The sequence below is a fragment of the Theropithecus gelada genome, chromosome X (assembly GCF_003255815.1).
Source record: "Theropithecus gelada isolate Dixy chromosome X, Tgel_1.0, whole genome shotgun sequence".
Classification (NCBI taxonomy): domain Eukaryota; kingdom Metazoa; phylum Chordata; class Mammalia; order Primates; family Cercopithecidae; genus Theropithecus; species Theropithecus gelada.
The window spans coordinates 50,561,539-50,586,241 of record NC_037689.1 but is presented as its reverse complement, the minus strand read 5'-3'; the positions used below and the strand labels follow the sequence as shown (position 1 = coordinate 50,586,241).

Genomic DNA, 24,703 nt, shown 5'->3' with positions numbered 1-24,703 from the left:
ACACTCAACCGTTGGTATTTGTATGGCACAACTCAGTTAAACAATTTTAAAAAAAAATTGTTTTTGGGAGACAGGGTCTCACTCTGTTGCCCAGTCTGGAATGCAGTGTCATGATCTCAGCTCACTGCAACCTCCACCTCCCGGGCTCCAGCAATCCTCCCACCTCAACCTCCCAAGTAACTGGGACTACAAGCACGTAGCACTATGCCCAGCTAATTTTTTTTTTCTTTCTTTTTTTTTTTTTTTTTGTAGAGATGGGGTTTCACCATGTTGCCCAGGCTGGTCTTGAACTCCTGGACTCAAGCGATCCACCCATTTCGGCCTCCCAAAGTGCTGGGGTTACAGGCGTGAGCCACCGTGCCTGGCCTTCAGGTAAACAATTTTATAGATGCACTAAACAACCATCTCCTATTCTAACCTCTTTAAAAGAGGTAAGAGTTGACATTTTACATCATGTTCTGTATTTTCCACCACCATTTTTATAAATTTATTTATTTATTTATTTTGAGACAGAGTCTCACTCTGTCCCCCAGGCTGGAGTGCAGTGGTGCGATCTTAGCTCACTGCAAGCTCTGCCTCCCAGGTTCACACCATTCTCCTACCTCAGCCTCCCGAGTAGCTGGGACTACAGGCACCCACCACCACGCCTGGCAAATTTTTTTTTTGTTTTTTGTATTTTAAGTAGAGATGAGGTTTCACCGTGTTAGCCAGGATGGTCTCGATCTCCTGACCTCATGATCCGCCCACCTCGGTCTCCCAAAGTGCTGGGATTACAGGCGTGAGCCACCGCGCCCAGCCCATTTTTAAAAATTTCTAAATGTGTAGAATAATATAAAGGATAAGAGGGACATATGGTAAAGATTAATGTAAATAACTTTTATTGCATCTGTTAAAATCGGATACATAAATCCTTTAACTTAGTGAGTAAAATTAACTATTGAGTCTACAAATGAACCTGCAAATTTCTTTGAGTAGATCCTGGAGTCACATACCACGGGCACTCACCCTTCTCAGCCACTTCACCCCTTCTTGCTTTGTTGGAATTCCCTGTGAGGAAAAGAAGGTGCTGCCAGCCAGATTACATTCTTGCGGAGTCCATGACTCCACACACTGTAAGTACCCTCCCCTTCACCACCCACAGTATTATCTCAAACTATCTTCAGAAACATGGGAGCTCCTCCACCTCCTGCTGTAGTCCACCCACAGAACATTTAAGTGGCTTAATGTGGAATCTGGCTTCTCAAAACCCTGTTAATAAGAAATTGAAAAGTTAACTTATAATCTCAGAATAGGAAATAAAATATAGTTTATAAAAATATTTTTTACAATTACATTTCCCTAGTAATTTTGAAAAAAAAAATGCTGAAAATTAAAGTTGTTCTTGATCAAATATTCAGTTGGTCCAATCCAATTACAATAATTTTTGTTACCCACATGGTCAGAAAGTACCATTAAACCAAAGTCATGTTAGCGTAATACATAATGGTCATTGTTGTAAAAATAAGATTACTTCCCTACACTGTGACTCTCCTAAGAGCTTTATTGTTAAAATATGTATTACTGCACTATAAGATATTGAAAATGTAATAACTTTAGTAATCCATGTATTGTGTATATTAACTTAACCCGAATATTCAATTTTCATTCTTCTATCTAAGATAAAAGCTGGAGGCAACAGTACCATATTGCTTCAGTTTAGAATTATTGTGTACCAGTAGAACATTGAAAAATCAGATACCATTTTATGTTTCACACCTTGAACAAGTAAGATGTAACTATCCCAAAAGAAATTCACTTTCAAGTCTAAAGCAGAAAGCAAAGTCCTGATAAAATCATGTTTGCAGAAACTATACCACTGAAATGTCACAAAGAGATAAGCAGAACCATACAGTAGAAGAGACAGGTGTGAAAAAAATATATCTATTCTTTGAATATTGTCATGGAGTGCTCACTTACCCCTGTAGGTTCAAGAAAAATGGAGATGTCAAAGACATGGGAGGGTGACACAAACCATTCTTTAATCTAGCATCTTTTAAGTAGCCTTACAAGTGTACTCGAAGGTTGAATGGGATAAGTAAAAATGTTGGTGATATAGGGATGTGTATAAAGAACTGATGAAGATAAGGCTAACCTGGTTTCCTATTTTGAGAATATTAAAATGCTTTGAGAAATTTCAAGACTGGAAAAAATAATAATAAGTTCTTCCCTGCCTCTTTCCCATTCAAATTACTTGAATCTATCAACATATGAAATTTCAAAATATTAGTCTATTTCTATAACGATTCTAAACAAAGCCAAGGAAAGGCTGTGCCTATAATCATTTATATTTCCTAGGTTCAACTGGATAGGAAGATACCATATCTGGTTAAACTACAGTTTAAAAATAAGTGATTCCATTGAACGAGCTTTATCAATGAGGATTGCCATTTATCAAGCATGCTCTATGGGCTAGCCTCTGCTTGCTAAAGGCTATATTTGAGGTCCTATATTTGGGTTGACTCCTAATTCTCAAAGCATGCCTTGATGCCAGTACTATTATCATCCTCATTTTAAAGATAAGGCTATATTGATAATATATGGCAGAGCTTAAATATTTCAAGAATAAAAATATTAACACAATTATCATATAATCCTTCATTTTAATATAATTTAGAAAGAAACTGTAGAGAACAGTATGGCAAAAGTAAGAACTTGTCAATGACAGCCTCTTCCCCAAAAAGACTAGTGTTAGGAATGGCATGGGGGTGGGAAGGGGTAGTAAGGAGCTTACTCCCAAATCCACATAAGATTTTATAATAGGAGACTACAGATGAATCAGCCATTGTAGCACCTAAGGATGTTAACATCTTTGTTTTTCTTTTTGCTCCTATTCTCTGTTCCTTTCCACTGCCTCCTCCTCCAACATTATTACTGTTGGTTTTGCTTTTATTCCCCAGGTATTTAAAACATTATTGAAAGTTTTAGAGTTCTCTGAAACATCTCTTGAAATCCTTTGTGGAGGAAAGCAACACGTATTTGAAGCCAAGATATGAAAAACAAAATTGTAAAGTTTCACAATTTTTGAATACTTCCTTATGACTGATGTAGTTCTATATTCTTTAGCTCTCTATGCATTCTCATTAATTGTCTTCCATTGTGGATTTAGTTATGGATCTCTCCTTTTATTGCTGCAATTGTTTAATTTACACTGAAATTCATTCCAATTAAAGTTAGCTATTGTTCTAAACTGATGAATGAGTAAGGGATTATGAAAAATACCCAAATACAGATAGAAAAATGCCTTTACTACAAATAGAAACCTTCATGCTTTTAAATGTAAATTCTAGAAAATAACAAATCAGCCAGGATGCTTTGATCTGTACAAAAATCCAGGAACAAATAGTCAATTTGTAAGCACGTACCAGAAAACAGAAGTGGTGAGACGTCTCGAATGGAGCCTGTGAGAAGTCTACATATTCAGACCCTTTTAACTTCATTTTATGACAAAATGATACGCCTAAAAGACATCAGGAAAACTACAAATTTAAGCTGTCCAAGAGCCCTTAGTCCTTCGTCCTATGTTTTCATGTGACACGCTAATCAACCATTTCGAACTATATATGTGAATCTGTCAAATCCCCTGGGGGAGTGCCTTACTCAAATAATAAAAACAAGGAATTGGATGAAGCAAGGAACTCAGGAGCTCCACTTCTGTAAAGATCTAAATCAATAAAGGACCATTGATCAGTGAATATGGCCTTAAACACAATTATTATTATTACTATTTTTTAAGTATTTTTGACATTTTAGTTTGATGCAGCTTGAATGCTGGTGGAAGAAGGGGCCTCGCTTGGGTCTCCCAGTCAAGTTTCTATTACTAAGAGTTGACGTTTGTGTGACTCTCCATTCTGCCTTTCATTAAGCAGCTTTGGGTATGATTATTGGCGTGACTTCCTTCATCATATCATCAATGTTCCAAATGTAGAAGATGTCTCATATCTCACAGAAATAGGTGCAGCCACAGATCTAAGCAACTCGCATTTAAGAGTTAAATCTGCGGGTGACCCCTACATGCAGCGTCTGACCTTCAAGCTTCCATGGCCTTTGAGGGGCTGGCTGAGCTGTTGGCTTCACAGGGAAACTCAGCAGGACAAGGGCCTGTTGATGGCTTTTATCATCCGTTGAGAGCTTGGAAGCATGTTTATTATTTATAGGGCTATGTTTCCAAAATGCCATTATACTTATTTTTTATTAATTGACTTTAACAAATTAATATATATGTTTATATACACAATTGAGCTATAGTATTTCAACTAAAGGAATACATCCTTTGGCAATTGGTTTTTAGAAGAAAAATTATGAAACTATAATATATTGCTAATACCTAACTCTTATTAACTACTTGCACTATACTATACTGTACTAAGCTCTTTACATATGTGATCTCTCTTAATATTCATATCAACCCTATGAGTAATTTCATTAGATTTGTAGGTTAAAAACAAAAACAAAAACAAAAAACAGACGATAGTTGACCAGGTGCGGTGGCTCATACCTATAATCTCAGCACTTTGGGAGGGAGGCCAAGGTGGGCGGATCATGAGGTCAGAAGATTGAGACCATCCTGGCTAACACAGTGAAACCCCATCTCTACTAAAAATACAAAAAATTTTAGCGAGGTGCGGTGACGGGTGCCTGTAGTCCCAGCTACTCAGGAGGCTGAGGCAGGAGAATGGAGTGAAGCCGGGAGGTGGAGCTTGCAGTGAGCTGAGATCATGACACTGCATTCCGGCCTGGGCAACAGAGCGAGACACTGTCTCAAAAAAAAAAAAAAAAAAAGAAAGAAAAAAAAACACAGACGACAGTTTATGTAAGTCACCAAAGGTCATAAAACTGGAATGTGAACTGTAACACAAGCAATGGTGTCAAATACTCTTATCCTCACTAGTTCAATACTAGTATTGTACAACTGGTATTGAAATGTAACTTAGGGAGGTCAATATTCGAAGCACTAAAAATTCCTATCTTATCAAACATTTATTAGTATTAGTAATTTATGAAGTTATTGGTATTTTGAAACACTACTGCGTATCGCCATGTAGGTCATATGTGGCCCATTATCACCAGTATTTTAACTTTCATCTTCTGCTTCTCAATATTATCGTAGAACCCACTTGCACTGAACATGACTGCCATTGAAAATCACCACATTAACAAAATTCCATATTCTAATCAGAAGTACAAAAATTATTAATGCCTTATAATGAAAGTTAATAAGGTATCATTTTAATTTCTCTATTTGAAAAGGTCTTATCAACATTTAAATTGTGTGGTATTTTAATGAAATACCTGCTAAAGGTAGGAATTGTATGAATATGTATGTGCTCTCTTTAGTTCCAGGAAAAATAAAAACTATTACACATGGAACCGTGCAGCGTTTTTACCTCCAAGTTTTTTCATTTGGTCAAATCTCAGAGCTTTGGTTTTGTGGAAATTCATTTTTAAATGTATTTAATATTTCTTTAAGCTAAGTTTTTCACCCAAGAAAACCAAAAAAACAAGAACGAAAGCTTATGGTCTGCCCAAGAGCCTGAGACATACAGCCTATTCTTTCCACTAATTTTCCATGTAATTGTTTAGGAGAAACATGCTCATAGACGACCTGTTTCCAGCAGGTGAAGTCCTGCCTTCTCTATTTCAGTGATCAAAAGAAGACAAAAACATGAAAATGACCAGGAGGAAGTATGAGTAGCATAAATTAGTGGCAGCTCAAAGTTTGGGAGCTAAAGAAAATTTCTGAGGACCTAATGCTTCTGTGATGTTCTGTGCCAGCCTATATTTAACTTGTGTTGAAAAGCCCATGTTCTCTCAGAGTTAAAATTAATCTGTCTCCATGGTGAGTTCCAACAAAACTGTGGCTGGTTAGCTCAGCAAGTTAAAGTATGGCAATGATAAAATCTGATAAGGTCAGGAAACTGCCTTCTGTCCCGTGGCTGGAGGTGACTCCTTAACTTTAGTCTCATATATGGGAACTCCATAGACCTCGGTGGAACTGGGCAAGAGAATGTGAATGGTTCAGCCAGACAGTCACCTTCCCTGCAGAAATAACTCAGGTCTTTCACAGACTAAAGGCTCTTCAGTACAGAGCTTCTGTCCAAAAGGAAAGAAAGCACATTCTAATCCACTGCTTTTCAACATGAGTCCCAAGGACTACCTTTATCCAGATTTCTACCGCTGTTTTTAAAATGCAGCTTCCCAGGCCTCAGGCCTTCCTTCTGAATCAGAGTCTCTCGCCTTTGGTTAAGGGATCAGCACTTTAGAAAACTCACCAGGGGATTACTGTTTTCACCAAGATTTGAAAACCACCGGTCTAATACATGCCCTGTTTCCCACAGGTTAATAGATTTTGTATCCAGTGCCATGTTGCTGATTATCAAATCTGATACACAGGACAAACAGCAGGGCCCAAAGTCAAGAGGACTATTTTCTAATTCCAGCTCAGCCACTAATTAACATAAGATTTTTAGTTTAAGTCTAATCTTAAAATAAAGGCAACCTGAGCCATTATCTAGGCTGAGCACTGCTTCTCAACTTACAGCTGGTTTTTCTTTCTCTTGTCTCTCAAATCACACTGAAACAATTTTAAAGCATACAACACATTCCTATTATTTAGTGATGCCCTCCACACAGTTAATCATCATAGATCTATACGACAAGAGTCCCTAATCTTCCAAACTGATAGGCAGAAATGTTACAAAATTTGCCAAGATATTATTGATAGTATTGCCATTCAAACAAGCATTCAGATTTCCAGGTTCTAATTTTGACTAATATATGGTTCAATTTCTCCCCATTGAAAAGTTTCCATACTAGCCATTAGAGCCTGTTGCAAAGATAAAATGATATAGTACATATTTTCATAGGTATAAAATATCCATCTTTTATAGCCATTCTCTACTAGTGTTTAAAGCTTTTTCATCTCTATGACTTTGCTCATAAAGTTTTCTCTCCTTAGAATACCTCTCTTCACCATTTGTGCACAACAATGTTCTCATAATCATCAAGCACTAGCTAAAAGCTGTTTTTAATAGTGTCCTTGCCTAGCCAATTTAAACAGGACTCCTTAACAATATCACCCTTATACCTAGGCAGAGAAACCTGTTTCCTGCCCCTCCCTTTAGGGGGTGCTACTCTGGCCCTATTCCTGCCATGCCTTAGCCATGGGACAAGGAGTCTAGGGGAACCAAGGGAGTGTGCATGCCCAAAGCCATTGTCCTTTATCTTTCAGAACACTATCTGCCACCCCAAAATTTAAAACACCCTGCCCAGGAGTCCCTAGGACCACTTCTAGGGCCTCTATGGGCCTCTTCCATTGGTTTACTTTCTGAAGACAGACACCAGTGCTTGTGTGTGCACCCTTCCTTTGAAAGGTCAGGATACAGGTGTTTGTGAAGCAGGAGTGTGAGGAGAGTAGATGGAACTTAGATATAACTAGGATGTATTTGAGACCTCTCACAGTGCAGAACAGAGCCGGGATGAGAACAGCACAGTGGCGGGCCATAGTTGGAAGATTTCTTTTTGTTTTCTTGCCCTGACCCCACAAATATTAGAAAGCCTGCTTCTTAGACTCTAAGGCATAGCTTTTAGGCTCTGTAAGCCATATGGTTTCTAGTGCAATTCCTCAACTCTGCAGTTGTAGCATGAAAGCAGCCATAGATAATACCTAAATGAATGGCCATGGCTGTGTTCCAATAAAACTTTATTTAAAAAAATAGGTGACTGGCTGGATTTGGGTCATACGTAGTAGTTTGTTGATACCTACGTTATCTGTGTTTCAGTGTTCTGGCCCTCATCATATTTTATCTTGTGTTCTACAGTTACCTGTTCCCCTCTGTCATCTCTCCTATGAGAAGCTTGGCTACATGGACAAATTGAGTGGCTATCCAAAGAGCATACAGTTTTACACCAAGAAACAAAATTAAAACTCTGGGATGCCCTTTGTAATTTGAAAAACAGAGTACTAGTGGTGCTAATACAGCATTTACCCAAGGGCACATTTTGTGTTTAAAGCAGTATTAGGAAGCTCTGATTTACAGAATGGAAGTGGCATGCAATTGTCACTTGTAACTATACTAACCATGTCATAATTTGTGGAATGATTTAGCCTTAAAATACAATGCACTCTTCTTATGCTGTGTCTTAGCAACATTTTAGTTAATAGGCAGTTATTAATTTTACACTTTGGGAAATATAAAGTCAAGTAAGACACACCTTTATCCTCAAAAAGTTGTACCTATAATGGAGTCAATTGTAAACTCCCTCGGGGAAGAGATTATGTGTGATGCCTCTCTTTGTACCTCCAGCACCTAACAAACAGTGCCCACATATAGCAGGAACTCAATAAATGATGGCTCTCCTACCGCTGTCTGGAAGTTTAGGTGAAAAAAGAACCTGGTGAAAATTCACTGAACCCTTAAGTCCTTAGGAACTGAACTTAACTTCCTCTGCAGCTAAGAAGTTTAAACCTTAAGATAGTGATTTGCTCTTTTAATGTGTTAAATCGTTTTCACCAAAGATTTGGTGGGGAAGCCAACCTCTTCCCTTCTCCACAAAGAATCTAAATGAGCTCTGTGGGAGGGAGAACACTAACTCAGGGATGCTTCCACCACCGTCAGTAACATTCTGAACTAACATGAAGTGGTGATGAGGGAACTGATTTATTTTGTGTTTTGGCATGCTCTGTCATCCGGTGGCATTGTTGAGGCACTCAAGATGTAGAGGGTACACCCATTAGCCGGCACTGCTTGTTGAGGAGTTCACTCTGCCCTCTACATCCTGCTGCTCAATGTGAGTTTTTCAGACCAACAATATCCACACCACGGTATCACCAGAGAGCTTATTAAAAATGCAGAATCTGGGCTCCACCACAGACCTACTGAATTAAAATCCCCTAATGATCCATGTGCAATTCAAGTTTGAGCAACAATGGCTTATAGGACTGTATACCTAATTCAGTTTTCAGTCTCGGAGCTGAGCTAGGCAGCAAATGCAACAAGGGTACAGAACTTTCTATGAACATCAGATTCTTACTAGGCAATTAAGGTAAAAAAATATTGGTGTTCTTTCATCTAGAACTACAAGGAACAAAATGATGCTCACTGCTACCGATATACTTTCCATGTATAAACTCCTCCTTTACTAGAAAGCACTGACAAAGTCAATTCTGCATGGATTTACTTCCATGCCTTAGCCCTTATTGGCACTGGAATGCATTCACCTTCACTGCTGGCCATGGCAGCATGCCCGGGTTCACCACTTATATGCCTACAGTAATACAGGATCACCAGCAACAAGATGCTGGAAATTAGCCAGTCTCGCAGCCTTTCCTCACAAAGTTACTTGGATGGGCGAGGTACAGGAGGGGAATGGGTAACAACAGGATGCCCCAGAAGCCTGCTGTACAGAAACTGAAAGAATGAAGTCGAGTAGGGGAAAAAAACCCAGACATGGTGAAAAACAATTTTGAACACTGTAATCAAGCCAAGTACTGTTGGGTAAAATCCTATCAGTGGGGAATGTACAACAACCAAGAATGTGCTGGCAGAACATAAAACTGACTGGCAGAGCTACAAACAGCTTCCAACTCTGCACATTGAGTTGGCACCCACAACTGTAGGTTGTGCAAAATCCACAAGTGAAGATCCGTTCATTCAGTCAATCAACTATTCATTAGGACTTATTAGGATAAGCCCTGTATGCAAGGCTAGTTTTTTCAGAGATAAATAAATAGCATCTCAGGCCTTATGAAGATTCCATTCTAAAAAGTGAGAGAGACAAACAAAATAATTTCAGTAAAATAGGTGATTTAACAGGAATATGTTCTCTGATCATTGGGGTTGAGTGGGGTCGGGGACGGGGAGTGGTATTGGATAACGCGCTCTACCAGAGACATTAAGGAAGGGTTAAAACAAGAGCTGTATCTGAGATGGGTATTGGAGGATGAGTAAGAGTTTTCTAGGCAGAAATTAGTAGGAAGCATATATTAGAGAGGTAGGTGTCTGTGTGTGTGTGTGTAGAAGAACATGCATGCTGCGAAGTCATTTTGATCAAAGTGAGAAATGAAGCTGAAAAAGAACTCTGTTGAATCTGATTGTAAAAAAAAATGCCTGTCAGGCTAACTCTCTTACAGATAATCCTGTAAGGACCAAAGATTTATGGGAAGATTTTAAACAAAAGAACAACAGGATCAGGTATAAATTTACTCAAAGATTGATAGAGATCATTTTACATAGGTAACTAGTTGTCAGTGGTATAACCTCTGGGTCAAAAAACAACACCGATGATAATAACAACAGTGATCCTGGGGCTTTTTGTGGAACTTGGACAGTCAGAAAGAAACAAGAGGGTAAAGGGAAAATGTATAATCAAATACGCCTCTCAAAGGGATATTGGATATTCCCGTATTCAAGCAGCTACTTTGTGCTAGACACTCAATAGCTTTTCTTGAAGCAATAATAAAGGAAGCCTTGTTCATCATTGCAGCTGGCTAGATCTGCCCAAGTTACAATTTCCCCAAACTCAATCACTACATTTTTCCCTTTTTCTACATTAAGGGCTATTGCAATTTGCATTTTATATTAGATTCAAATTTTCAAATTAAAATATGTCACTTATTTAAAACATTCACATCTTAATGCCAGTCTGAATTTAGTACCATCCATTACATGTAACTTTGTTTCATTCTTTAAAGAACAGGAGAAAAAAAAACATCATTTATAGAAGTTGCATCATGCTAAATATCTTTTTTCCAAATCATTTAGCATTTTCTCTTTCTTCATTAAAATGCACATCTAAATTATGTCCATTTTTGGTCCTTTTAAATTTTGGTCTTAAAACTTGCCAATAAAACGAAAGTAAAATGTTATTTTAAAATGGGCTCTCTATCTCAAATTATTTAGACCTTTAATTGTCTTCATATGTTACATTTTTGACTAATTATGACACAATATATGTAATTTGACCACTGGTGTTCTGTCTGCAAAACTTAAAATTCAGCTGTATACATGTTGCAGCTACCCAAATCTCATGCTTTGATGGTGGCATTGCTGCAATAAAGTGGGTAATGAACATCAATGACTACTCAATCTCTGAAGATTAAGGTAAGTGGTTAAGATTAAGGTAAGGCATTTTCTTCAGTATAGAAAAGACAGAAATGAGAACACAATGATTTAGAATTTATTATAATCCAAATATCACATTAAGTGAAGTGGTCTTTCAAGAACAATCATCTAAAATAGTCTATATTTTGAAAGGCCTGTCATTTCCCGTGGTCTGGTCATACAGAAAGTGTTCTCTAAATTTATGGCACTTTCAATGTATACATTGCATCACTGGTTGCTACCAGCTCTGTACTCAAAAATATATAAAAGAACTGGATTTCAAATCAAAGAAGAGAATTCACTCACTTGGCATCTAAGCAGGTCATGTGATCACCCTTACCAGAACTACCCACAATTTAAAGCCAGTCAACCTAAATGTTTTACATCTGTAGTCAAAGCAATGTACACAAGGCCCTGTATGTTATGATCCATTATAGTGGGAAGACTAAGTCTTGACAGATTCATAGCATCTTATACTTGTATGGACCAGTAGGCATCCAGGTTCATGTCATGCCCTCAGGAAAGAAACCTTGTTTATCTACCAAGTCACAAAATTTAATTTGGGAGATTAGAGCCTCTGTGTGCAAACTCTATAGGAAGCCAAAACTCCTGTGGAATTCTTTTCAGATACCCTCAGTTTCTGTACAGATGGACTCTGCTATGTGCGTGGTGAACATAGCTATTAAATATTACTCACTCTTAGGATTTTAATAGAAGGATCACTATCTATATAAACATGGCTTTTTCCTCAACCCACTAGAGATTCTTGAACCCACCCACCAGTAACTATTCTGAAATAGTCAAACTCCATCCACCCACAAGCAGCAGAGGAGTAACAAAGTGAAGTAGGCACGAGTGGCAATAAAAATGCTTGAAAAAAGTGGTTCTTTCTAAAATGTTAGAAGAAAACTTACAACATTTAGATCTAAGGTAGCATTCAGGCAATTACGTGGAGTTTGCCATTCTTCCCTTTTCCTCTCCTTCTTTCATTCCTTACCTTTTTTTCTGGTGGTTGAAAAATTAATGAACTTTAGTGGGAAGCTGTGACTACCTGAACATCCCAAACATGGAGAAAGGAAATTAAGCTGCATGATGAACATATGAGAGAACGAAAGAGCAATTTAAAAATATGGCAATATATTTATTCGCAGATTACCTGTTTAGTGAATTCTATAATCTATATCTTTAAAATATTTTTAGTGGATGAAGAAAATAATATAAGATTATCATTCACCCCAAAAGTAATGTAAGCCTCTGCATCTACAGTCAGATCTACAGAATAAACTATGGGCACATTCTGTCATCGACTTTAATTACCCAAGGTTTGGCATGCAGTAAAACATTTGTAAATTCTCTGGAAAAGACTAAGCTATGTGAATGAAACATAGAAGAATAAATGTATTTGATTAGAATAAGCAACTAGATGATCAGGCAATAGACAAGAACATCTATTCAATATTCAGAAATAATACTTTTCGTTTTGATTTACAAAAGGCTTTCCGTTATAACTATTTTTCAGTATTTTCACAAATGAAGATGGAAAAAGAAAGTATTTATTTGCTATTGAATCCCACACACTAAAACCTACATTTGTGATGCACATAAGAATACCTCATTATAATCATTTTTATTTTTTTCTATTTATAAAACATGGAAAAGAATCAAATTGTTAAACATGTTGAATACTCCAAGTTGTCATTGAAATCTACAAAAAGAAGAAAATTGGTTATTCATTAAAATGCATAATGGGAATATCATTTTTTTGTTAGCTCCTTAATTCTTAGGGAGCTCTCAGGAATCTTACAAATCATCTTATTGTGATATTTTAAAAATTATCCTTATTAGAGAATATCATCTTATTGTGATATTTTAAAAATTATCCTTATTAGAGAATATTTGTCACTAACTTTTTAAATTATATGAAGTTTAACTGGATAAAGTAAAAAAGAACAGTGTCAGTTTATTTCACTGGCATATGTGAACTGTCAGCTACTGCTGAATACTAGCATATCTTTATCTTCACTAGATGAGCATAAAACAATAAGATATGCTTGTGTATACCTACAGAAGATATTATATGCCTATGGTATTGGTGAGACTTTAATGTGGAAGAAAAGGGTTCATGCTGTAATACTTTTGATTTTTGGTGTATATCATGTGTGTTTACTGCCATGAGACACTTCATAATGGCGACCATTTATTAAGCCCTTAATTTATGTCAGGCCCTGTGAAAAAATACTCTAACTGCATTATCTTATTTAAACCTTCACAATAGTAACATTAGGTAAGAAAATTATCTTTATTTTACAACAATATTTATTTTACCAAATTTACATATAGCATTCTCAGTGCTTGGGATACTTCAGTGAACTAAAAGGACAAAGATCTTTGCTCTTGTGGAGCTTAAACTCTAGCAATAACCAATAAGAATAACAAGTAACTTATAAAAAGTGTTACATGACAAGAAGTACCTAAAAGTAGAACCAGATAAGGAGATCAGGAGTGTGGAGGTGAGTGTATTGAAATTTTAGAGGGTGCGGTCGGAGTAGGTCTCATGGAGAAGATGTCAGGTAGACCAAAACTGATGGAAGTGAGGAAGTTAGCCTTGAGACTTCTGGGTAAATAATGCTCCAAACAAAGAGAACAGCCAGTGAAAAGGTCCTATGGCAAGAACTTACCTGTCACCTTCAAAGAACAGCAAGTTGACAGTGGTGAGAAATGAGAAAGCTAAAAAAGAGAGAATGAGTTGGGGAAATGAAGTCAAGGAAGTAATGTAGGCCAATTTCCTTAGGCCATTATAAGAACTTTACTTTCACTCCAAGTAAAATCAGCAACCCATGCAGGGATTTGAAAAGTAGAGTGACACAACCTGTCCATTTTCAAAAGGCAACCATAGCTGCTATATTGAGAGCAGATTGTAGAAAACAATAACAGAGGCATAGAGTCAGTTTGGTGGTTTGCAGCAATTTAGAAAAGAGATGATGGGGGGTTCCACAGGATAATAGCAGTAGAGGTGGTGAGAAATAGTTAAATTCTAGATCTGTGTAAAGATAGTACCAACAAGGCTTGATGACTGGATGTGGTTTGTGAGGGAGGGAGAGAAATGATGAGTGATTTCAAGATTTTGGGCCTGAACAAATACAAGGATAAAACTGACATCAACTGAGATGGGAAAATTGCGAACAAAGTAGATTTGGGAGGGAAAAGAGAAGTTTAGTTTTGGACAAAGTAAGTGACAAATGTCAAATAGCTGATGATGTCAAATAAGTGCTTAGATATATGTGTTTGGAAATCGGAAAAGGTACCAAGGTAGAGATATACATTTAAGAGGTGGTGAAAAAAAGGATACGAATAGCCATAAGAGTGAGTGAATGAAATCACTAAGGGGTGAGTGTAGACTGAGAAGACAGCCAAGAGCTAAACCATGGAGCATTTTGACATGGAGAGGAGAGAAAGTAAGAAAGAGCCCAGCAAAGAATTAAAAGGGGCAAAAAAAGTTAAACCAAGAGATTGTGCTGTCACCAAAGCCAGGTAAAGAAAGTGCACTGAGGAGGAGTGATCCATTGTGTAAATGTTGCCCACAAGTCAAGTAGGATCCAAATAAACAAGGACAACGACTGATCCATTGTGCAATTGTTACCCACAGGTCAAGTATGATAAAGATGGAATATTGACCATTGGGTACAGGGAGAAAACTAATTTTTTAGTTTATATTTTAATATATTATAATACAACATGTTAAAATATTAAAATAAGGATTAGCATTTATTATGTAGCTATGATTTGTCAAGCACTGCACGATATGCTTTAAAAATACCTTTTTTTTTTTTGAGTCTCACTCTGTCACCAGGCTGGAGTACAATGGCACAATCTCGGCTCACTGCAACCTCCGCCTCCCGGGTTCAAGTGATTCTCCTGCCTCAGCCTCTTGAGTAGCTGGGACTACAGGTGTGTGCCACTATGCCCAGCAAATTTTTGTATTTTTAGTAGAGACAGGGTTTCACCATGTTGGCCAGGATGGTCTCTATCTCTTGACCTCGTGATCTACCCACCTCGGCCTCCCAAAGTGCTGGGATGACAGGCGTGAGCCACCACACCTGGCCTACAAATACTATTTTTACTTTTCCCAGTAATTCTAAAGGTAGGTATTCTTTTCTCTCCAGAGATCTGGAAAGTGAAACTCTGAAACATAAGTAACCTATCCAAGGTTACACAGCTAGTAAATGTCAAAGCCAAAATTGGAACTCACACTTGCCTTGATCCAAATGTGAATTCCAGTATAACATGATATCTTCTGCAATTAGGAGAAGGTATATTGATACTATGAAAGAGATAAAAATGAAATTAGTGTTTTTTTTAAAGCTTCTTCTTAATGGATACTTATACATAAGGAAAAATTGTAGGGACAGCTAAGAAGCTAAAACAATGAGAACTTTTATCACCTTGTAATTTATAAAAAATATAGTGCCATCTAACTATAGGCTCCAATCTATTTTGGCATTGCTCACGTTAAAAACATACTGTCAGAATAATGGTCCTTAAGACATCGCTTTCTGCATTATTGATGCAACCAAAATCTTTGGCTATAGGTTCTAAGCTATCAGCTTGGCATTCAGGCATTCTGTCAACAGACCTGGCAATTTAGAGCATGTGATATACCTGTACCCATCCCCATGAGGGATGGAATAAATGCTAACTTTACTATACCAGTAACATTGCATCATGAACAAAACCTTTACAATGCAAATGTCATGTATCTCCCAAGCTAGGCTTAGTGTGTTTTTCAATCAAACTCTCTTTTCTCCTATTATCTTGCTTAGACCAGGACACTCTGGGAGATTCTTCTTTCTTTCCTTCCTTTGATAATTGTTGAACTGAATTGCACAATGTGCCAGGCACTCTCCTGGGCACCAAAGATATGTGGTGAACCAGATAAATGAGGTCATATCCTCTCAGTCTTACACTAAAGTTAGGAAGACACAAAGAAATAAATTTAAAAATAATAAATTTGATGAGAAAAATACATAGCTAGTGGTGGCTTGGGAGCATATATTTTTAAGAAAACAGTCTTCTCTGGGATAGAATACTCTTAGCATTCAGAAACTAAAGTTATTAACATTAGCATTTGGGATTCAAATGAAGTGGGAGTTGCTGAAACTGAACACAGAAGTATGTCACAGACAAAATTCATATCCCTCACAGCATTTCCACAAGCCACATAATCCTTGGTGCAAGCTCATTATATTCAATAGTCAGGGTCCTGTTCTATATCGTGCTTTTTTGATTGTATAATGAACACTTTTAAAATTAATACCAGCTTGTTGATAATGATTATGATGGAGACAATGGTGATGATCTTAGTCACACAAATATGTTGCCTACAACTCTAGTGTGATCCAAATAAACAAGGACTCACACAAATATGCTTTCTAAGAGACTGTCCTCAGGTATGGATTTCCAATTACCTTTCGATAGTCTCAAAAACTAAATTTGTATGTATACAAATTGCACATTTCTGGTACTGTAATTCTTTCTTGGAGTAAAAAGGATTTAATTATAATAACTAAGTCTGCTTAACATCTTTGACTTAAGTAATGATTCAGTGAAGCAATGCTAAACTTTTAATTTTCTTTTTTTTTTTTTTTTTTTGAGACAGAGTCTCGCTGTGTCACCCAGGCTGGAGTGCAATGGTGTGATCTCAGCTCACTGCAACCTCTGCTTCCCGGGTTCAAGCGATTCTCCTGCCTCAGCCTCCCAAGTAGCTGGGATTACAGGCGCCCAGCGCTACACCTGGCTAATTTTTTTTTTTTTTTTTTTTTTGTATTTTTAGTAGAGATGGGGTTTCACCATGTTAGTCAGGCTGGTCTCGAACTCCTGACCTCAGGTGATCCGCCCGCCTCGGCCTCCCAAAGTGCTGGGATTACAAGCATGAGCCACCGTGCCCGGCCTAAACTTTTAGTGTTCATAATACCTTTCAGGTTCCCAAAACTAGACTGAAGCCACATGATGAGGCTTTATTAAATATATTATTTTTATACTTTTGTAATCATAGCCAATAGTAACACTAACACTAACATTAAAACTAATAAGATTGGGCCAGCAGGAGTACCCAAATTGATAAAAGATGAGTTTAGACTTACTAATATTTGAATCGTTGCTACCAAGACATTGGGAGAGTCCAAAGAAGATGCTTAGAACAATAACTCACATCTTCTCTGATTACAAATTTACGAAATTAAAACTAATTTTCACTTTGGAAACAGGAAATAGTAACTCTTAACTCTTACAGATGAGGTTTAAATAGCTTCTGATGCACAGTCTGTTCCAATAGCCGCCACTCATCTCCCGTACCACCTACATAGCTCCTGAGTAAAAAATGCAAAAGAACATAACTTACCTACTGTCAGGGATGTGGCATTGTGTGGCGGAGTCAAAAAACCATTGCTTCAAATCTATGCGGACAAAAATAAAAGTGTGCTGTGCACAAATAGCATGATGCAATCAGTAAAAATGGAACAATTTTTGAGCCTGGAGCCTTGAAGTTATATTTAATGAAAAAAGCAGCTAGTGAATATATAGAAATGTTGGACTCTCCTTAATAAGCTTCACAGTTTGTATTTGAAACAATACAATATATAGGTCCATAAACACAAGTAGAGTATTGTGATGGAAAAGGAGTGTCACCTTCATTGAATTCTTGGTCTTTTAAAAATACCATAAACTTTTTTTTGGGGGGGGGAGGGGATGGAGTCTCGTTGTGTTGCCCAGGCTGGAGTACAGTGACGCAATTTCGGCTCACTGTAACCTCCCAGGTTCAAGCAATTCTCCTGCCTCAGCCTCCTAAGTAGCTGAGATTACAGGCGTGTGCCACCATGCCTGGCTAATTTTTATATTTTTCGTAGAGACGGGGTTTCACCACGTTGACCAGGCTGGTCTCGAACTTCTAACCTTAGGTGATTCACTTGCCTTGGCCTCCCAAAATGCTGGGATTACACACATGAACCACCATGGCTGGCCAACTTTTGTTTTTTTAATTCCAAAAAAATCAAGCCAAAGTCAGAGAAGGAATGTATCAAATGCTTTTAAAGCAAGTGAGGTGCTGGTAGCAAAGACTACTAATTTTTTTAAGACAAATCTTTTAAAATGCTTAACAATGTGCATCCTCAGTTGCTGTGGCAATGAGTAAATTGCTCATTCTAGCTTTGTGCTTGAATTAAGCATGGAGTAGGTGAATTAAGCATGGAGTAGGTGGATCATCTGGAAGTATTTGTTGAACTGAATTGAGTTGACCATCTAGTCAAATGTCAGGTCAAGTGAGGGAAAAAATCACCAAAGTGGTTGTTTATTAAAGTGAATATCAGTTAATGGATAATCTTTTGGTAGTTGAGATATTTTTTGTTTGTTTGTTTTGTTTTGTTTTGAGATGGAGTCTCGGTCTGCCACCAGGCTGGAGTGCAGTGGCAGGATCTTGGCTCACTGCAACCTCTGCCTCCCAGGTTCAAGCGATTCTCCTGCCTCAGCCTCTTGAGTAGCTGGTACTACAGGCATGCACCACCACGCCCAGTTAATTTTTGTATTTTTTAGTAGAGACAGGGTTTCACCATGTTGGCCAGGATGATCTCGATCTCTTTACCTTGTGATCTGCCCGCCTCAGCCTCCCAAAGTGCTGGGATTACAGGCGTGAGCCACCGTGCCCAGCCGAGAGATGTTTGTATCTGTAAAGGTATGTAGTAAGTTCATCCCTATTCAATTTTTCTATGATTTAATGAATGGTTGCCCATTTAGACACAGCCAGTGCTTTAAAAAATTACTGGTAAAATTAAGTATCAGTATATTTAACTTGATTGAAAATCTTTACAGGATAAAAATAGAAGGTGCTCCTATTACCTCACTAGGGTTGAAGAAAGCATTTTAAAAACCTAAAGTAATGTCACTTCCCTTGCATTAAGGAAGGAAATTAATATTTCCACATAATATAAAAGTGAATAGTGTTATATGAAATGTTTCCTTTCAGTGAAAATTGAACTCTAGGATATATTATTTCTATGATTTCAAATTCATCGTATTCAAAACTAGTTTCCCTCCAGTCCAAATTATAGACTGGCTAATGCTAATGAAACACTGCTTTCACTGTCTGTTCCATACCAGTAAATCTACATTCAACTTATTCCTCTACCACTCAGTTCATCGAGTCTGCGCCTTCTGCCAACTGTCAATATTCCTCTGTAGCCTGGTCCTGTACAACCCAAACAATTGTCTTATTATCCTTGGAATTCAGGAAACTTGGCCCCACTCTACTCTGTTCCATTTCCTTGCCCCTTCTCTGACCCCCACCCCCAAATCCCCTCCTTAAACTCGAAATCAAGCACACGAACCACTGAGGAAAAAAAAGGGTCCTATGTAAACTCTCCAGGCATGAATTTTCCACTTTTTCCTCTCTGTCTAGGACACAGAGAACATGCTCATTAGATATTTGTGGCCTGGTAACTTACAACAGGAGTAACTGTAATGTGACTTGAACTACATTCCTGAGAAAATCACATTCTCTGAAGCAAAACTACATAGAGCAAGGCCTTGTACTCAACTGTATTTAGTTTCTTCATCCCTTTAAACAAATGTTTAATATTTCATAGCATTTCCTCGATAATTTCATATGGTATTATTGCATCATGCCTCAAGGGGTGAGGGAAAAAATATGATCTTGTCAGACGTTCCAAATAACTTTCATTCCTCTCTTAATGGCCTGTATACCCATCCTGCCGTTGGTGGCTCACAGCTGAGTCCCTCATTGGGATTTACCCCCAGCTGCAAATAACTGTCTTCCCAACATTATGCTCCTTCCTGTGGAGCAGCCCCCCACCAGTCACTGCCTGACGTGAACATAGAAAGCCCCAACCCCTTGACTCAATGTGAGACCATTTTGAAGGACCATCAGATCTTTAGAACTTCTCATTGGAACTGCTGAGGCCCCAGCTGCAACCACATTGCAGTCAGTTTGTCTGCCTCAGAAGTGACTAAAACTTCTGTATGCAAGTCTTCATCTCAGAGTCTGTTTCCAGGGAGCCCAATTGAACACATATGCCTTTCCCACCAGTCCATAAGCTTTAGATGGCAAGAACTATCTTGAACATCTACAGCCTGTGTTAAGTACCATTCTTACAACAGATAGGGCCCTCAAGTAGTATTTCTCATTCACTCACCTGAAGGCATTCATTAAAATACATATGGGAAGGGGCAATTCTGATCACATAATAGGACTGAAGGACAGTGGTTAGTAGGGGCCAACAATGAGCCACAATTGCTGCATGATAATCAACTGAGACAGTGGCAGCATGAGGATTTCAGCATAGTAGGGGCCTACCCTGTGCCATTGTGGTTGGATATGACTTATTACTTGAAAGTTGAAGCTGAGTTGGAGGAGCATTTTGGAAAATATTGAGAAAGCATCCAATATCCATAATAACGTATGATGCCAGGAGGAAAGCAATACTGACAGAGACTGAGACGTTTCTGTTGAAGCCCTCCCAAGGAACACCTTGGTGATACTACTGACCTCAATTTTTTTTTTTTTTTTTTTTTTTTGAGATGGAATCTCGCTCTGTCACCCAGGCTGTCACCCAGTGCAGTGGTGCAATCTCGGCTCACTGCAACCTCCACCTCCCAGTTTCAAGCGATTCTCCTGCCTCAGTCTCCCAAGTAGCTAGCTGGGATCACAGGCACCCGCCAACGTGCCCAGCTAATTTTTGTATTTTTAGTACAAAAATTAGTAGGGATTTCCCCATGTTGGCCAGGCTGGTCTTGATCTCCTGACTTCAGGTTATTCCCCTCGCCTCGGCCTCCCAAAGTGCTGGGGTTATAGGCATGAGCCACCATGCCCGGCCCTCAAATGTTTTTGAAAGTACAAATTTCTCAGCTGGGTGTGGTGGCTCATGCCTGTAATCCCAGCACTTTGGGAGGCCAAGGTGGGTGGATCTCATGAAGTCAGGAGTTTGAGACCAGCCTGGCCGACATGGTGAAACTCCGTCTCTACTAAAGATACAAAATTAGCTGGGTGTGGTGGCACACACCTGTAATCCCAGTTACTCGGGAGGCTGAGGAAGGAGATTTGCTTGAACCCGGGAGGCGGAGGTTGCAGTGAGCCAAGATTGTGCCATTGCACTCCAGCCTGGCCAAAAAAGAGTGAAACTCCGTCTTAAAAAAAAAAAAAAAAAAAAAGTACAAATTTCTATACTGCATTCCAAACACCGAATCAGAAACCTCAGGGCTAGGTGAGCGAGTTTTCACAACAGCTAGACTGTGAGACTTGTTCTTTCACCTGAATCCTAAGGACGATGTACATAACATTTAGTTTGTGCCTAAGTAAATCGCATTTTTTCTCATTTTATCTTCAACGTTTGGTCATTTTCCAGCTTACTACATCTTCCAATATAGAGTGATCAGATAAAGTATGGGGAAATAAAACTATACTTATTCATTTCTTTTCTTCCATTTATTAGAAGCATAAAGTATTTGTTTTTGTTTTTTTTTTTTTTTTTTTTGAGACGGAGTCTCGCTCTGTCACCCAGGCTGGAGTACAGTGGCCGGATCTCGGCTCACTGCAAGCTCCGCCTCCCGGGTTCACGCCATTCTCCTGCCTCAGCCTCCCAAGTAGCTGGGACTACAGGCGCCCGCCACCACACCCGGCTAATTTTTTGTATTTTTAGTAGAGACGGGGTTTCACCGTGTTAGCCCGGATGGTCTTGATCTCCTGACCTCGTGATCCGCCCGTCTCGGCCTCCCAAAGTGCTGGGATTACAGGCTTGAGCCACCGCGCCCGGCCAGCATAAAGTATTTGATAAGAAAAATAATTTAAACTAAACTAGCATGGGTTTTTTTTTATTACTAGGAGGCTCACTTTCTAATTTCCATCTACAATTCAAAATTGTTACAATTATTGGTAGTTAGCAAAAGAGTTCACACTTGTTAGAAATAAATCCTATTATCTTATCATTGGATGTACATTCTACTCTAAAGCAATATTCTTCTTCCATATGACCTTACTATAAAACCAGTTTGAAATTTATATTTCCACCTTGCCATTACATTATATAAAGCACTTTCCTTTTTTCTTTTTTCCCAGTTGCTTCCTTCAACTTCTTTCTCCCAGATGAATTGTCACTTTAGAGTCACTTTGCTGTTGCCATCACAGTAAAGAAATAAACTTTAAACATTATCCAATGTAGTCATTAAAGAGTTACACTTGGCTGGGCATGGTGGCTCAAGCCTGTAATCCCAGCACTTTGGGAGGCCGAGGCGGGCGGATCACGAGGTCAGGAGATCGGGACCATCCTGGCTAACATGGTGAAACCCCGTCTCTACTAAAAAAAGTACAAAAAATTAGCCAGACGTGGTGGCAGGCGGTGGGCGCCTGTAGTCCCAGCTACTCGGGAGGCTGAGGCAGGAGAATGGCGTGAACCCGGGAGGCAGAGCTTGCAGTGAGCAGAGATAGTGCCACTGCACTCTAGCCTGGGCGACTAAGCAAGACTCCATCTCAAAAAAAAAAAAAAGAGTTACACTTAAACATTGTTTACACTTAGCATTGTTGCTACAGTGTGTGGCAACTTTCTAACACTACCAAGTAAAGATAATTTGAATGTATCAGCCCCATTACAGAAGCTTGCCTTCTGCTTGAAAAAATAAAAACTAATGTTAAATTCTGGCTTCTGTATTTGTCTAGCACTGGTAGCAGTGGTGTGTTTGTTAGTTTATTTATTTATTTATTTATTTATTTATTTATTTGAGGCAGAGTTTCACTCTTGCTGCCCAGGCTTGAATACAATGGTATGATCTCGGCTCATTGCAGCCTCTGCCTCCCAGGTCCAAGCAATTCTCCTGCCTCAGCCTCCTAAGTAGCTGGGATTACAGACATGTGCCATCATGCTCGGCTAATTTTGTATTTTTAGTAGAGATGGGGTTTCACCATGCTGGTCAGGCTGGTCTCAAACTCCTGACCTCAGATCTCCCAAAGTGCTGGGATTACAGGCATGAGCCATCACATCCGGCGGTTTATTCTTTGAAAGGAAAAAAGAAAGATGAAAATGAAGGGAGCTAGTGATGGCTGTTTGAGGCCTGCAGTTCTACATGAGAAAATTGGAATAAGCGTGAAACTCAGGAGTCACTAGGAAATTCGCACAACTTGAAATCAATGGTAACCTGGAGATACACACTCTTAATTCATTCCCCTTCTTCCTAAAGCATAAATCTGAGCAGGTCATGCAATGTTCTGTTTTCCTTAAGCTCATGCAATACCATTCCATTGGTTCCTGCTTGCCAGACATGGAGGCTCAGGGCTCTAGCCTTATCTTCTTACATTTCATATGATATACCCCCTTCTCTGGGGAAACAAGAACATTGGATCTTCCTTAACCATGCTCCATTTGGTCCTACTTACAATATATTTATTTTTTATCTCCCCTCTATTTAGAAGGTCCTATCTCCATACCCATGTTAACTCCTTCAAAGTCCAATACAAAGGCTGCCTCCTTTAGCAGACCTTGCCTAATCCCTCTACATGCATGTGTTCTGAACCTTTCTTGAGCCTGTAGCACACTTGGCACCTCTCTTAGAAGTATGTATGGTAGACTATCTTGAATTATAATTACAGGTGGCCCTCCATATCTGTGGATCCAAGCAACCATGGATCAGGAATATTTTTTGAAAACGACTTAAAAAGAACAATAAAATACTTAAAAATAATACAAATAAAAATACAATGTAACAACTATTTACATAGCATTTACATTGTATTAGGTATAAGTAATCTTCAGATGATTTAAAGTATACAGGAGGTTGTACATAGGTCATATGCAAATACGATGCCATTTTATATTAGGGACTTGAGCATCTGTGGATTTTGGTGTCCACAAGGGGTCCTGGAACCAGTTTCCCACGGATACCAAGGGATGTTGGTATATGTGATTTTGTTTAGTAGTCATGTCCCTGACTAAACCATTTTTGGGCCCAGACACATGACATCAGTCATCTCTGTATCCTTTGCAGTCCCTCTTGCATCCCCTTACACAGTGAAGGGACTTAAATACCTATGATAGAGGTGGAAGGAAGGGGGAGGAAAGGAAGAAGAAGGGGAGGGAGGGAGGGAAGGAAGGAAGGGAGGGAGGGAGGGGGAAGGAAGGAAGGGAGGGAGGGAGGGGGAAGGAAGGGAGGGAGGGAGGGGGAAGGAAGGAAGGGAGGGAGGGAGGGGAAAGGAAGAAGAAGGGGAGGGAGGGAGGGAAGGAAGGAAGGGAGGGAGGGAGGGAAGGAAGGGAGGGAGGGAGGGGAAAGGAAGAAGAAGGGGCTGGAGGGAGGGAAGGAAGGAAGGAAGGGAGGGAGGGGAAAGGAAGAAGAAGGGGCTGGAGGGAAGGAAGGAAGGAATGAAGGAAGGGAGGGAGGGAGGGGAAAGGAAGAAGAAGGGGCTGGAGGGAAGGAAGGGAGGGAGGGAGCGAGGGAGGGGAAAGGAAAAAGGGGCTGGAGAGAAGGAAGGAAGGGAGGGAGGGAGGGAGGGGAAAGGAAGAAGAAGGGGCTGGAGG

General features: G+C 39.0%; 1 protein-coding gene across 1 annotated transcript in view; it reads right to left on the bottom strand.

Moving 5' to 3' along the window:
- Positions 1-24,703, bottom strand: part of LOC112615155 (interleukin-1 receptor accessory protein-like 1) — a 743,111-nt gene that overhangs the window by 704,140 nt on the left and 14,268 nt on the right. The gene's annotated exons all lie outside the window — the stretch shown is intronic.